The sequence below is a fragment of the Ochotona curzoniae genome, unplaced genomic scaffold, assembly GCF_017591425.1.
Source record: "Ochotona curzoniae isolate NIBS_2020 unplaced genomic scaffold, NIBS_Ocur_1.0 scaffold_3208, whole genome shotgun sequence".
NCBI classification, from domain to species: domain Eukaryota; kingdom Metazoa; phylum Chordata; class Mammalia; order Lagomorpha; family Ochotonidae; genus Ochotona; species Ochotona curzoniae.
The window spans coordinates 42,264,794-42,279,137 of record NW_024467106.1 but is presented as its reverse complement, the minus strand read 5'-3'; positions in this window follow the sequence as shown (position 1 = coordinate 42,279,137).

The following is a 14,344-nucleotide window of genomic DNA, read 5'->3' as shown; positions in this document are numbered from 1 at the left end:
GAAGCCAGGATCCAGGAATTCCATCGGGGTCTCCCACATGGGTGACAAGCCCCAGCTTCCCCTGCCTTTTACAGGCACATTAGCAGGAAGCTGGATCTGGAGCAGAACAGCCAGAATTGGAACCCACATACCAACAGAAGATTTTGGCATTAAAAGCAGCAGCTGAGCCTCGTTGGGAACATTTCTAAAAGGAGAGGGTAGCGAGGGTGATGAGCATGGTGTTCAGCTCATTCGGCTGTGCCATATCCATCCCCGTGTGGGAGCAGAGCAGCTGGCTGAGCAGCGTGAAAGAACAAGGAGACACACCCAGCCCACTCAGGCAATAACGTTTATTATGAAACTCTTTGTAGAGGAGCAAGAGAAATGAAACGGTTGGTGAGACCAGAACAGCCTTCTTAGCCCGACATAGTGTGGCAGCTCCTTAGGGTTGGTTGTGCTGTTGAGCCATCCCTCACTGCAGATGTCAGGTGTTCTTTCTCAAGGATGCTCCTGTAATTGTTGCTTTGGGAATTCCAGCTCCCCACTTTGTCTTCTTGCTCTGATTCACCTTGGTCCTCGATCCTCCGCTTCCATGGCATATATGCCCTGTAATGTCTAGAATGCCGGTTTGGTTAGTTGTTCATTACTGATCTAATCAAATGTGCCCATCAGGAGCCTCAGTGGGTATGACAACTTTCCAGCAAAAGGGTGCAATCCACCTGCTAATTTTGACATTATCTGTGATCTTAGCATATCTGGGAAGAGGGTTGGCAAAGAGGTAACTAGTTGCTTCTGCTTATTTAAAGGGTTAAACTGAATTTTTTTAAAAAAAGTATATTTTTATTGGAAAGGCAAATCAGATCTATGGAGAGACAAAGATCTTCCATATGCTGATTCACTCCTCAAACAGTTGCAGTGGCAGGAGCTCAGCTATCTGAAGTCAGGAGCCAGGAACTTCTGGTTTCCCACACAGGTGCAGGGTCCCAAGGCCTTGGGCCATCCTCGACTGCTTTCCCAGGCCACAAGCAGGGAGCTGGATGGGAAGTGGAGCAGTTGGGACACAAATCTGTGACCATATGGGAGCTGGTGCACTCAAGGTGAGCTGAAGTTCTAGAACGTGGATTTGCAACAGATTGTGACATGCGCAGTGAATCCAGGTAAAGATCACAGACCTCACTACTAAGAAGGAGATCTTACCCTTGGCTGGCACACAGAACAGTGAAGTCACTTTTTCACCACAGCAACCACTCACCTTTCTAGCCTCTTCCTGCTCTCCTGTCTCCAGGAGAGTCTGCTGTCTTCCCTGTAAGGGTTATCCTTGAGGTCTTTTGGCTCTTTGCAAGAAAAGCAAACTTTTGAATGCAGGAGAGGAAGAACCAGCCTAGCTTTTCTGATTATCCTACACTCAGTCTCCATGAAGGTCCATCTTCAAGTGACGTCAGTTCCAGGAGACCTTTGGTCCTAGACCAAGCAGGGGCAACCAGCTGGAAATTTCAGTTAGCACCCATGGAGCCTTGGTCACCAGCACACACTAGAGCACAGCAGTCTACCATGAGAATGGCCAGGAATGCCTCCGATCCTCCCAGATGTGCTATGCAACACAGGAGAGGACCATAGCCCAGTGGTCTAGGCTACACCTGTGTATGCTCAGTCAGTCAGAATGGTCTGCATTCAGAGCGACCCAGAAAAGAATGCCGAAGAAGCTAAAGCAAGCAGGGTGTGGTCATCGTGCAGATACAGGCACCTAGAAATGGGATTTTGCAGGTGGTACTCACTTGATCCTTTTGTCATCTCCGAGAATCTTAAGACGTTTGTGAGAATTCACACTGGCAAGCACAATCACTCGGGGTCTACATATATAGTTCTGAAAGTCTAATCGTTTTAGGGGTGTGTGCTCTTCGTGTTACGTTAGTGAGTTCTATTACCAACATCTGAATGCTTGGATCATCAAATATTTTGTCCTTGAGAATGTGGGAAATCTACAAGGGGAAAAAAAATGACCAGACCCTGCATTATGCAATGTTTGAAGGAAAGTTAATGAGTCAAGATAGTAAAACTTGAAGTCCCTCCAGCAGGGTGTGGAGTCTGGCAGAGGAATCCCTGTGATATTGTTCCTGTCCTTTTCTGTTTTAAAACTTAAAGACTGTTGGACTCCTGGATCGAGTCATAAAAACAGAAGTAACCAACAGTCTGTAATGATACAGAATCAGCTTTTTCAAACAGAGATTGTAATTGTGTGCTACACGGGTGAATCTGAAGACACTAGTAGGGCAGGGGGATTTCTCACTCCAATCTCTGTTAACGGGCAGATTGAGCAAGACACACATCTCTGGCCTTTAACTGCCCGGTGCGACAAGGGTCTGTCTTCCCGGAGGCGGGTTTGGCTCAGGTTACCCGGGGTTCTGTGGAGTGCGCCTCCCGCGCAGACCAGGAGAGCCACGCACCGCGCCTCCCGCGTCAGGGACAGAAGCCATCTGTGCTGCAGCTGCACGTCATGACCACTAGATGGCGAGAGAACACCGGGTTGGAGCCCGGCCGCGGCCCCCTTCCCTCTGCAAGGGGGAGGAACACTTTTGTTTCTCTGCGTTTTCTTCCAGCCCCTTTGTTTGACTTCACCATTTTCTGTCTGCCTTTCTCCCCGCTGTGGTGACGTGGCTCGCCTTTTATTTAGCACCACCGATCCAGGAAAGCCCTGTCTCTGACCGGTTGAAGCTGAGATCTTGCGATGACCTTTGATTCTGTCTGCTGCCAAGTGCAAGCATTCACCCTCAGATCCTTCTAGATCCTTCGCAGGATCCTTTTCAAATGTCGAGTCATTCGTGACTAGGTGTTCATAGCACATAATGGGCCTCTCGCTCTGCTTTGTCTAACTTGGAGGCTGTGCTATTCATGCTGGTATTTAAAAAAAAAAACAGCTTTAAAGTGGTATCTATCATCTTTTCACACACCAGGTTCAGTGACCGCACAGCCTCCATCTCTCCATATGGCACTGAAAGGGGACCTTGAGAGCAGGGATCCAGAAAGGAATCCTAACGATTCTTCGAAGATCCAATTGTCCTGAGACCCTTGCTTGGAGAAGACATTCTACAGGGCACACAAGTTTTGTCTTATGAGTGACGCCATCCTTTCAAAGAGCAAACCATACCTGTAGCAGCTGGCAGAGTGGCTGTGGCCAGACCTTCACCACGCCCAACGGGGAGCACTGGGCCAGAGCAGGAGCCTCTGGGGAAAGTGGGGTCCCGGGCCTCTGTGTATGGGTTCCCCTTGATGCTGGAGGGTAGCTTCCTGAGGCTTGATGGGATATACAGTCACAAAGGCCCAGGTGGGGATTCCAGGACTAGCTCCCAGCCAGCTGCTGCCCCTTTGGGAGGAGGGGACCCCTCTCCAACCTGCCTGAGACCCAGGGAGGTGTGGATCCCTGAGGGGTCCTGGAAGTGGGCTTCATCCAGCTTCAGCCTCTCGTCCGCCCTTGGAAGCGATGCCCACCCTGTGGCTGCCCAGCCCCTGCTCCTACCGCGTCTGTGAAAGCAGGTTGCCTGAGCCTCAGGCTCCCACTGCCGTCCCTCGCCCTGTGTGGGAGCCTCAGCTCTCCAGCCTGTCTGCCAATTGCTGGCTACACCTCAGCTCCTTCTCTGTAGGTTGAGGCTAGTGATGGCTTCAGCCTCCTTGGAGAAGCAAACTGGGGTGAGAAGGTTTAGAGATCAACACATTATCTCGCCCCTATAAAGTACCTGTGATAAGTGTTACTGTTATTACTTCAAAAAAAACCACCATAGTTCCTGTCCACTATTATTAAACAGTCACTTGGGCTCCTAATGATACCTCTTTCCTAGCAGAGAGCATTTAGCTGTCAGGAAACACATCTTAGGAAGCAAACCCAGCCGGTGTGCATGCACACACACACACACACACACACACACACACACACACACACGCATGCACCCACTGGGGTCAGTTACAGGAGGAGGAGGGGCTTGCCTTCTCATCCCTTTCCCCTTAATGGCACCAGTGTGATTTATGGCTCCGACAGGAGAGCTGGCCAAACTCAGTTGTTTCAGCTGACCTTCCCATGAGTTTTCAGGGCGACATGAAACCCAATGGGGTGTGAACTGAAACCCAGGAATGTCTTCTGCAAGCCCAGTGCAGGGCACTGATCAAGGGAGCAAACCCCATCAAACCTCCCCCCTCCGACTTGTTGCCCCTGGAGTTCACACAGAGTCTGCCACTGTTGATCCTGGAGTGAGGGCTGGAAAGGGGCTGCTGCACCTGGCAGGGGGTCGGGGCCATTGTTTGCCAGCAGTGGCAACCCTGAAGGGGTCTGGTGTTCACCCTGGTTGCTGGCTGGCTGCACGCCAACAGGCTCAGAAGCCTGGCAGGCTTTTGTCCTGGAGACTCCCAGCGGTTGGCTCTGTGGGCTCAGCGCGGCTTTGCAGACTGGGTCAAGCTTTCCTCCCACACCTGGGGGGTAGGTTTGGGTTTTTTTCTAAGCCCTTAATACCTGCCCAGTCATGGAAAGGGTTGTCATGAGAGCCGTGGATCCTTTTTAAGCAGAACGGAGAGTTACCAGTGTCTGACTTTAAACATGCTGGATTTCTAAGAGATTCTGGAACGATGTGCTGAATACACTGTTAGAGTCTAAGAAGGTGATGGGAGAGGAGACCTGAGTTCAAATTTCAACTGTAGCTCTTCACGCTGGGCGACCTGGGGTGGATCCTCAGTCAGAGGCTCGCCTTGTCCCACTTCTCTCCATCTATTTTCCATCTTGTCCTGTCTGGCCCGAGTGTGTTCCAATCCAAAGAAAAGCCACAGTGAGAACTGAGACATAGGATCATTGTAATCATACTATTATTTGAGCACTGTGTTTAGCACTTTAAAGTGATTTTGTTGAGTCCTCTAGGCTCTTTTCTAAGCTAGGCTTTGCTGTGTTTCATGTTCAGCGAAGAAACAGAGGGTGTGTGTGTGTGTGTGTGTGTGTGTGTGTGTGTTTACGTACACACACACACATGCACCAAAGACATGGAATGAACCTTTTGACTGTTATATCAGTTACTGATTTAAAATCCTACCATGGATTTATCTCCAGGATAACAGATTCTGTCCCAGCACCTAGAGTCCCTGGCACTGTGACATTTCAGGGTTAAGCAGTGTCATCTCTCTAGCTTCCTGACAAATGGCCCACCCTCTGTGCTGACCTGCCCACCTTCCCCATGTTCCTCTGAGGTGTGCTTGCACTTCTGCACACACTTCCCTCTTCCTTCCATTTCTTCTCTGTCTGACTGCCTCTGACTCTCCTGGGGTTGGGGCTCACAGACCTGTTTGTGAAGTAACTCCTGAGCTCTCGAAGCTGGGATCAGTGTCCTCAATGGGTGACCTCGTAGCTCCTGAGTGAAGCCCTAATTAGAGTGATAACATCCAGTTAATAGCAATTTAGTGGCAGCTGATGTGACTTTGAATTCCTTCCTATCCCCAAAACTTAGCACAGTCCTTAGTACACAGAAGTAATAAATACAAGGGTTAACCAAAGAAGGTATAGAAAATGAAATTATAAGATACCTTTATTTTGGTGCCTAGAAACTTGGTTTTGAAATCCATGTATTGATTTTTCTTACTATTTTCTTCATAAACTTTTTGAAGGCCCTGCACCAAAGTTTACTGGATGCTGAGTCACTGTTCTTCAGTGTCAGGAGTGTGGTCAGTTCAGATTGGGGAAGATGCTGTGTTCAGTAACAATTACTAGATGTTCTGAAGGTTGTGTGATGAAAATATGTTCTCTATGGCAACATTTTACAGCTCATGGACCACAATGCTTTTTCTTCAGGAGGAGATGGGTCTCAAGTAAATGGCATAACGAAGGACATGGCTGAACAATTGCTGCCCTGGGAGTGACTGTTGGTCCCCAACCTCTTTCCATATGTACCTGCTGCACTCATTTCACATCCTCTTTCCCCAGAAAACATTCCCACAGAGTCACTTAGCTGTCAACAGGTCTGCCACCCCTAGGTTAACTCCAGGCCTGACACCCTGAATTTCCTCTGTGTAGTTCTTGGGTAGCAGGGAGACCCCAATATCCACTGCCTGTGAGAAAGCCATTCACATTTCTTGTTGTGTTAGTTTTGACAGATGCTGCTAAATTGGTCTTAAACAGATCAGTGGCAATGAAGTCTGAAAACGTATGTGTCATACACTGGCCCTAGAGTTTTCTGAGGCCATGTAGCTGAGGAGTTACCATGCTTGATTGGGTCAGGAACTCCTTTAGGAATGTAGATAAAACAATGAAACCTCTTGGGATTGGAGGTCCTCACATAGACACTAACCACATCACAATTTCAGGAAAATTCACAGGCTCCCGAAGAATAAATTCTAGGTGAAGAATTCCTGACCAGCCCCCATTGTCCTCCATAGCCAGGAAGCAGGGTGCCAGAGACATTGCATACTTTGTCCACATTTTGGCATCAAAAGAGTGTGGTCCAGCTAAGAGCTGTAGTTAGATTTTTGACTCTTTAGGCCTGTGTCCATGTTTTAGGTTTCTTATGGGGAAATTTTGTTAAGATTGTTGCTTACCATGATAGATCAAGCATGGGTTTCTTATCACCTTTACTTTAAAATAGGAATGGCCTTAACATTATGCATTAAATTTATGTGACCCTAGTGCAGACCAGCAGTGACTGATTATCTTACAAGACAGGACATTAAGGAATAATAATGATAACAGAATGTCAATTAAAGAAGCAGGAAGCAAAACCTCTTTAAACAACAAAAATGAAAATGAGAATGCTGTACAGTTGAGAAAGAACAACATTGGTAGTTGAAGCCGATAGCAAGCAGACCCAAGAACATTCTTCCCAAGTGTAGCTGTGGTCAACCAGTGGGCATTCACCCTGGGAACCATCAAATGATCAGAGTGGAAATTGACAGGAACAGCAATTATAATGGACACCTGAGAAGGTAAAACCTATGCACTTTCCACAAACAAATGTGATTTATAAGGAAATATCTTAACCAACAAACACATAGAAGATAGTATACTTAATACATAAAACAAGAGAATAAAGGTAGTTCATTTTCATTGCAGAAAAATCTATTCAGAACATTCAGGATACTAATTTTTCTAATGTCTTTCTTGTACTAATTAGTGTATGCAGGCATCTTACACAAAGATAATTTATTCAGTCACAAAAAGGAGATATAGACAGCAGAAAATATAAATTGATTGACATATCCATTGAAAACTTCAAATTTAAATCACAAACAAAAGAGTACATGTGTCTTTCAAATTAGGATGACCAGCCGTTTTGCCCAGGACTGTCATATTGAGCAGGAAAAGTCCCATGTCCCAGGATATCCTACAGTCCCAGGCCAAACACTACCTGGCTCAAACAACAACAGTAACAACACCGCTAATCATGTCCTATTGAATAATAACACATTTCTATTGGATAATTTTTACTTATGAATTTGTTATTTCTATTGAATAATAATAAATTCATAAGTAAACAAATTAAATCGGCTAGTTCACATTGCTAAAATGACAAGTTGTGTTCTCTTACAACGTATAGCAATATTGAACATGTTTTACAGTTGTTTCAAATTTATTGTAAGGGTGCTTTAGTTTATGAACACTTTACACAAGTTTATGTTGGCAGTGGAGGAAACAGAGCTGAAATTCAGGACTTCCTACACATTTACTCTGTTGTTCTCTTTTGTTTTCAATGCTTCCCATTATATTCAGGGTTGGTTGGTTGTTTGTTTTTAAGCCTCAGAGAACCTGCTGGTAGCTTGATAGCTATATCCTATCTACTTGAAAAAAATATATATATGTTCACGGATCCTCTCTCGACACTAAGAACTGGAACATGAGAACAAAGGCAGGCCCTTTTTTCATGGCACAGATTTTTTTTTTCCTCACCCCACCCATTCTAACTTTGCGTGTAGCACACTCAGCTTGATCTGTCCTCACTGGTTTTATGTTCTTCAGAGGAATCTAAGGCTGGAATGGCAGGTTTCAATGCACAGTCGTCTTCCTTGTGGTGTGCCCAGATGCTGGTTACTAGAGAAGAGCTGAGGTTTGACAGCTCTTGCTGACCCATGGGCTTATCGCTCTATGTAACTCCCTGTGGGACAGCTCTGGCCAATCCCTGCATGGCAGCCCAGCTGAGCCTGCGTGGCAGCCCAGTCCTTTCCTCGTACCACCCAAGTCCATCTTCAATGTGCCACCAAATCCCTCACTTTTCCATGTAGCAGGAACTGCAAGTTTCCCATGGACATTATTGTAACTTAGAACCAGTGCTCATTGGAAATACCCAATGTGGCTGCAGGATATGTCCTTGTGAGGAACCTCAGGTCATTGTAATGTCACTATCATTCATGTACTTCTGAAATTTCCAAAAAAAGTACACAGAAATGAACAGCACTTAAATCCCATCTCAAACTCTCCCCTTTTGAATATTCAATTAAGTTCCACCCAGACACTACCCTTTGCCTCCCTAGAGTTTAAGAAACCAGCCTGAACTTCCATGAGAGGTTGTATGTTTGGGGGCCTTTTTGCATTTTGGTTTTTGTTCCTTGTGTCTTGGGCTTGCCTTCACTTTCCCTTTTGTTTGGATGAAGCCTGCTTACCTGCATGCTTAGGTGATGGAAGAACCTACGACAAGCATAGCCAGGGATACTATTGCATAATACCTGGAGAGGTAGGCTTGGGCTCTTCAGGCAGTGAATCCCAGGAGTCTGGCAGATGAACCATTGGGCAAAAAGGAGGAAGAAGCTCTGTGGTGGCTGTATTGCTTTGATCTCTCAGACATCATGTCCATTTGAGAATGACACAGGTAGACCATGCTATATAAGGTATCCTTCTTAAGGTAAAACCCATAGGCAGGTGCACAGACTCAAACCACTTAACAAGTTTTGAGACTCAAAATCAGCTTAAAGCTCTTCTAGAGAGGTCAGATTAGGAACTTCTGGAATCATTATTCAAGAATACCAGCAAATTCTATATGTGTTGCTCTTCATAGGATAGAATGCTGTCACAATCAAAAGCTGCCCATTCCACTCATTTCATTCACTCATTCGTTCATTCACTCATTTGTTCATGTCAAAGGTGCTGGACTGTCATCTGGGAACTCAGAGGAAGGTAAAAACAGATCCTCACTATAGGACCAAGCAATTCTGCTCCCAGGTAGAGAGCCCAAATGAAAAGAAAACAAACATCCAAGTAAAAACTTGTACATACATCTAAATAAAAGCATGCTTTACAATAGCCAATCTTAGAAACAACCTAAATATTTATTCACTGATGGTGGAATAAGCAAAATGTGGTTTCCCATACAATGGAACATTATCTGACTACAAAAAAAGGAGTAAAGTTGTTGATTTGTGACCACCTGAATGAACCTTGAAAAGATTATACTAAGTGAAAGAAACAGCCAGTCAGAAAATCGTATATAGCATAATCTCATTCACTTAACGTGATTTTGTTGTGATTCCATTCACATGAAATGCTTAGAAGTGAATCCACACAAATGGGCTGTCCCCAGGGTTATGGGCAAAGGGAGAGAAGAGGACAAATGACAAATGAGTTAGAGATGTCAGCAGATGATGAAAAACGGAGTTTGTTACTCAACTGCCTGATTATACTAAAATCACTGAGTGAGTGCATTTCAAAAGGGTAATTTGAAAAACTATTTTAAAATTTAAAATCAGATCTTGAAAGCAAAACAAAGTAAACCCTTTGATTTCGTGAGGTCTCCATGTGAGGCCGTGCCACCTGTCAGGGCAGGTTCCAATACTCAGTGGTTCAGCCCCATAGCAGGCCAATCTTTCATCAGTCCCACCTCCAACAAGACTTGACAGGCACAGACCAGATGGCATCATCTCCCAGAATTGGTTTTGCTCAGTGGCTGCTCCTTGGTCGGGCACAGGCAGCGCCCACGCGTGCGCCCATCCCGGCCCCACACAGCCTGGACCCTAGCTCCGTGCCTGCGGAGCAAGCTCCCTTCCCCGGCGCCCGCAGCACCCGGCCTGGGGCGCCAGGGCGCCGGTCTTCAGGCTCCTTAGCCTCCCTCGCCGCCTGCCTGGCTGCGTGCGCGGCCTAGGCCAAACGAGCTGCCGGCACATCCTGCCTCATTTAAGTGGTAATTTCCTTTGGGGGTTTCACTCAAGTGCAAGCCTGGGAAAATCGTGGCGAAGAGCTTTCCAAGAGGAAATGTTAGCCTGCACTTCCTAGAGAGTTGTAAAGATCTCGGGAACTTTCCCTTTTGCTTGGTGAGAGCCTCTTATGCGTGGTTAATTAGCTAAGGGCAGGAGGGGCGCCGCCTGGCGCGTGCAGGTCTGCTTTCCTCTGTAGGGACAGAAGAAGGCGTTGGAACAGGAAGATTTTACTTCAGGGAGGTCTGTAGGGAGGAATTTGAGGCAGAGAAGCTTGGGGCGCAGGAGGGAAGGCTGACAGAGGTCTTATAGATACGGGGTTTGGTCATATGTCCCCTGTGGAATTTTGTTTTCTTGATTTAAAAAAAAAAGCTGGAGTGTGTGTGTGTGTGTGTGTGTGTGTGTGTGTGAGAGAGAGAGAGAGAGACAGAGAGAGAGGCAGACAGACAGACATAGAGACGCCTCTGCTAGGCATGAAGTCCTTGCTGAATTATTCAGTTCTGGATGTGCTCAATAGGACCAAGGAATTCAAACGAATAATGATTTTTCAAAATTCCACAGCGTTTTAGAGCAGCAGGGTCAGGACGTGCTGGATAAACGACTGTCACCCGACCCTTCCGTTCAATAATTGCCAAGTCTAGCTAGTCACCTCCTTTGGGTACCAGCTCAGTCTGGGTGCTGGGTTAGTTCTTGTCTGGTTAACAACCCTTGCGCTCCCACAGGGGACACGGGTTACTCTCTGTCCACTGTGTGGCTCTTGGTAGATGACCGGGGAGGTTAAATCCAGCTGGCTGACGTTGGTGTTGTGTTCGTCAGAGCTGTCGCTGCTCTTCCCTGGGGTCCCCCATGTGCTTGTTGGAGGTCCCATGTGAGCAGCTTACAGTGAGGGGAGTAAAGCCATGGTGAAGGTAAAATTGTACTCTTCCAGGCTAAGAGATGAGGACTAACTAGCTTTGTGGAGCTTGCCTTGCAGGACAAGAAGAAACTTTGCTTAAAACTCCCCAAGACTGACCCACACTTTTCAGAGCTGGGGGTGGGTGGGTGGGAAAACATGCTAGCAACTGTTTGGTGCACACCGGAAACAGTGGAGATGGTTCAAGTGGGTGGATTCCATCCACCCATGTGGGAGGCCTGGGCTGAGTTCTTACTCCCAGCTTCAGCCCAGTGTAATCCAGGCTGTTGCATGCATTTTGGGGGAGTGAACCATCAGATGGGAGTTCTGTCCAGCCCTCTCTTTCCTCACTCAAACAAACAGGAATTTAAAAACAGGTTGAGATATTACTTCAGGTTGCAAATGTGGAAACTGTAGAAAAACTAAGACTAATAATGTGAATATAAAACTCCCAGAGGAGGAAGCTTAGAATAAATGAGCCAATCCTCCTCTTTTCAAATAAAGGTGTCTAGCTATATTAAGTTGACAAATGAAGAAAAAGAGGTTAAACCATTTATCTAGATTTATGGAGGGAACTGCTAAAAAAAAATAAAAGGAACGCAGTGAATAGAGGTTAACTTGGGTGTGGGATGGGGTTGAGGCAGAGAGCAGAGGCGAAAGGGCTGCTGCTTTTCAACTTCAGTTCTTCCATCCTTCTCCATCTCTTCCCGCACGTAAGTACTTCCTGGGTGGAATTTTCTTTCCTTTCTTAAAGCAAGAGGCAATGTGTTGGGAGAAAGAAAATATGATAGGAACATAAAATTGCGTCAAAAAATTGGTTTAAGAACACATAGACATTGCTCTGCACATTTGTGGTGGCTGGACCAAACATTTGGCTCTGAGCTGTGTGGGAGCAACTGGAAAAGGGTCCCTACCAGTACATTCACAGTCTCTACAAGAGGATGACAGTCTGGTACTGTGGCTATCCTTTGCTAGTAAAATGCCAGAATGAAATTCCTCCTGAAGGTCTCCCTAAAGAAGACAGGTAGAGGTGATTCCATTCTCCAAACCATTTTTGAGATGTATGAACAGTGGTTTTCATGATTTGACTTTTCCTTTGAGTAATTTTCAACCCAATTGCTGGTTTCATGCTCAACTACTAATTAGATAAGCAATTCCATTGGAGCTCAGTTCTTTGCTTGCTCAAGTGACACATTAGAGTATTTTGAAAAGAAGATGCCATTTGTGATGACAGGATTGTTGCTTTTCTTATTAAAAATGAAAATTGGAGTTCTGTCAACTGAGTTATTGAAAATTATTAGGTGACAATGATCTTGGAAACTGTCCCCATGAACAAGAGCTAATCTGTGTTAGTGCTTGCAAGAGATCTATATGAGAAATATCTCATTCATGATATCTGTGTCTGTGGAAATAGAACGTATTGTGATGAATAAAACCATACACACTCACCTACATTTATTGTATTTCTTTCTGGACACTAAAGCTGTACTTCAATGCTGTCTTCAGTGTGTTTGTAGTGGGGAAAGTCTTACACAAATGTCATTGTTCAGGCACTTTAGGAATTAGACAAGCACATAGAAAGTCAGATTTAAATTTTATACTAGTAATTGCAGCTGACTTACTAAAAAATCAAAGTATTCATTAAAGTGAAAATGCTATACATAAAAATAGAATAACATTGACACTGTCAACTTTCTGAGTTTTCAACACACACTGATAAAACAGATTCAAATGAATTAAATTAATACTGTAGATGGACTTCTGTAGAATACTTTTTTCTATAATATAGAATCTCTCTAGATCATTAGGCAGTCTTGCAAAAACTCTTTTAAAGTCTGTATAACCTATTATTTTAGTATTTATTGAGTTCTTTTTTGCCAATTGTCTATTCGTCATTTAAAAAACAAAAACTAAAATATTCAATATTAAAGGTTGAGTTCCAATGTTCAACATGCCATTTTTTTTCAAAAGAAAAGTAAGAGAAAATGGAAAGAGATCCTAAACAGGACAGAAAAAAAATTAAGGTTCCGTTTGACTTCTATCAACATAGTTCATGACTTAAAAACTTCCCAATACTTTGCTACTTCCTTTTTGTTTTAAGAGAGAAATATTATGCTTATAAATAAAAGCATGACTATTAAAGAGTGTTTAAAGGGGCCAGTATGGTGGCTTGGCGGTCTAATTCTCCACAAGCAATGCTGGCATCCTGTATGCACGCTGGTCCCTGTTTCAGCTGCTCCAAATCTGTTTCAGCTCCCTGCTTATCGTCTGGGAAAGTAGCAGATGATGGGCCAAGTCTTTGGGGGTCCTGCACCCATGTGGGAGAGCTGGAGGAAATTCCTGATTTCTGGCTCAGATCAGCTCTGGCTGAGACAGCCATTTGGGAGTAAAGCAGCAAGGAAGATCTTTCTCTCTGTCTGTAAATATGTCTTTCAAATAGAAATGTGTAAATATTTTAAAGAAGTATTTAAATTTTAAAATTTATTTCACATCCTGGAATAGTTCAGCTTTTCTTCATATTTTTAATCTTACTTTTAGGTAACATGTTAAAATTCACCTAATTTATGAATTTCCAGTCTCCTTCCTCTGTTTTAACTCTGGAAAATATGATCCTCTCACTTTATGAAACCCCTAATACAGTAATTCTTGAATTCTCCATGGATCTTTGATGGTTTGTAAGCTGTACTGAGGTAGTTTATCACTATGATTCAATAATTTATATATTTTCCAAATTTCCAGAAAAGCATAGTTTTCAGTCAAAATTTTTGGTTAAAATTTAGGTTTCTGCTTTAGCTAACTTCTTACAACAACAACAACAGCAACAGAACACGACACAGTTAAAATAAAAACAACTTGCAAGTAAGCAAGGAACAAATGGTAGTGGAAAATGAAAAAGCTCATGCAGAATCTGCTGTGTCTAGTCCCACTAATTTTTTTTCCCCTCCTGGGTTATTATAATGGTTCATCTAAATAAATAAGGAGCTATTTTGTACTTCTTCCTATAGTCTTGTTTCTGGATTCTGGTTTCTATATATACCTGCATCTATCAGCATATCCCCAAGGGCTGCAAAGCGTGTATTAACACCTAAGTGCTCTACCTTCTAAACCTGAGAACTAGTCCTGAAGGTAGACTGCAAGCTGCCAGCCCTCTGTGAATTACAGCTCTGCTAAGAATCATGACTCCTGCCAAAGCCTTTCTCCAGCAAAGCCTGGCGCTCTAATACGAAGCACTGCCACTTTCTTTGGCTGTTTTGCGGTAGCACAAGCCTCCGATGGTGTTTCTCCACCAGAGAAGCTGTAACAATAGCACTTCAAACCACGGAACACTTCTCT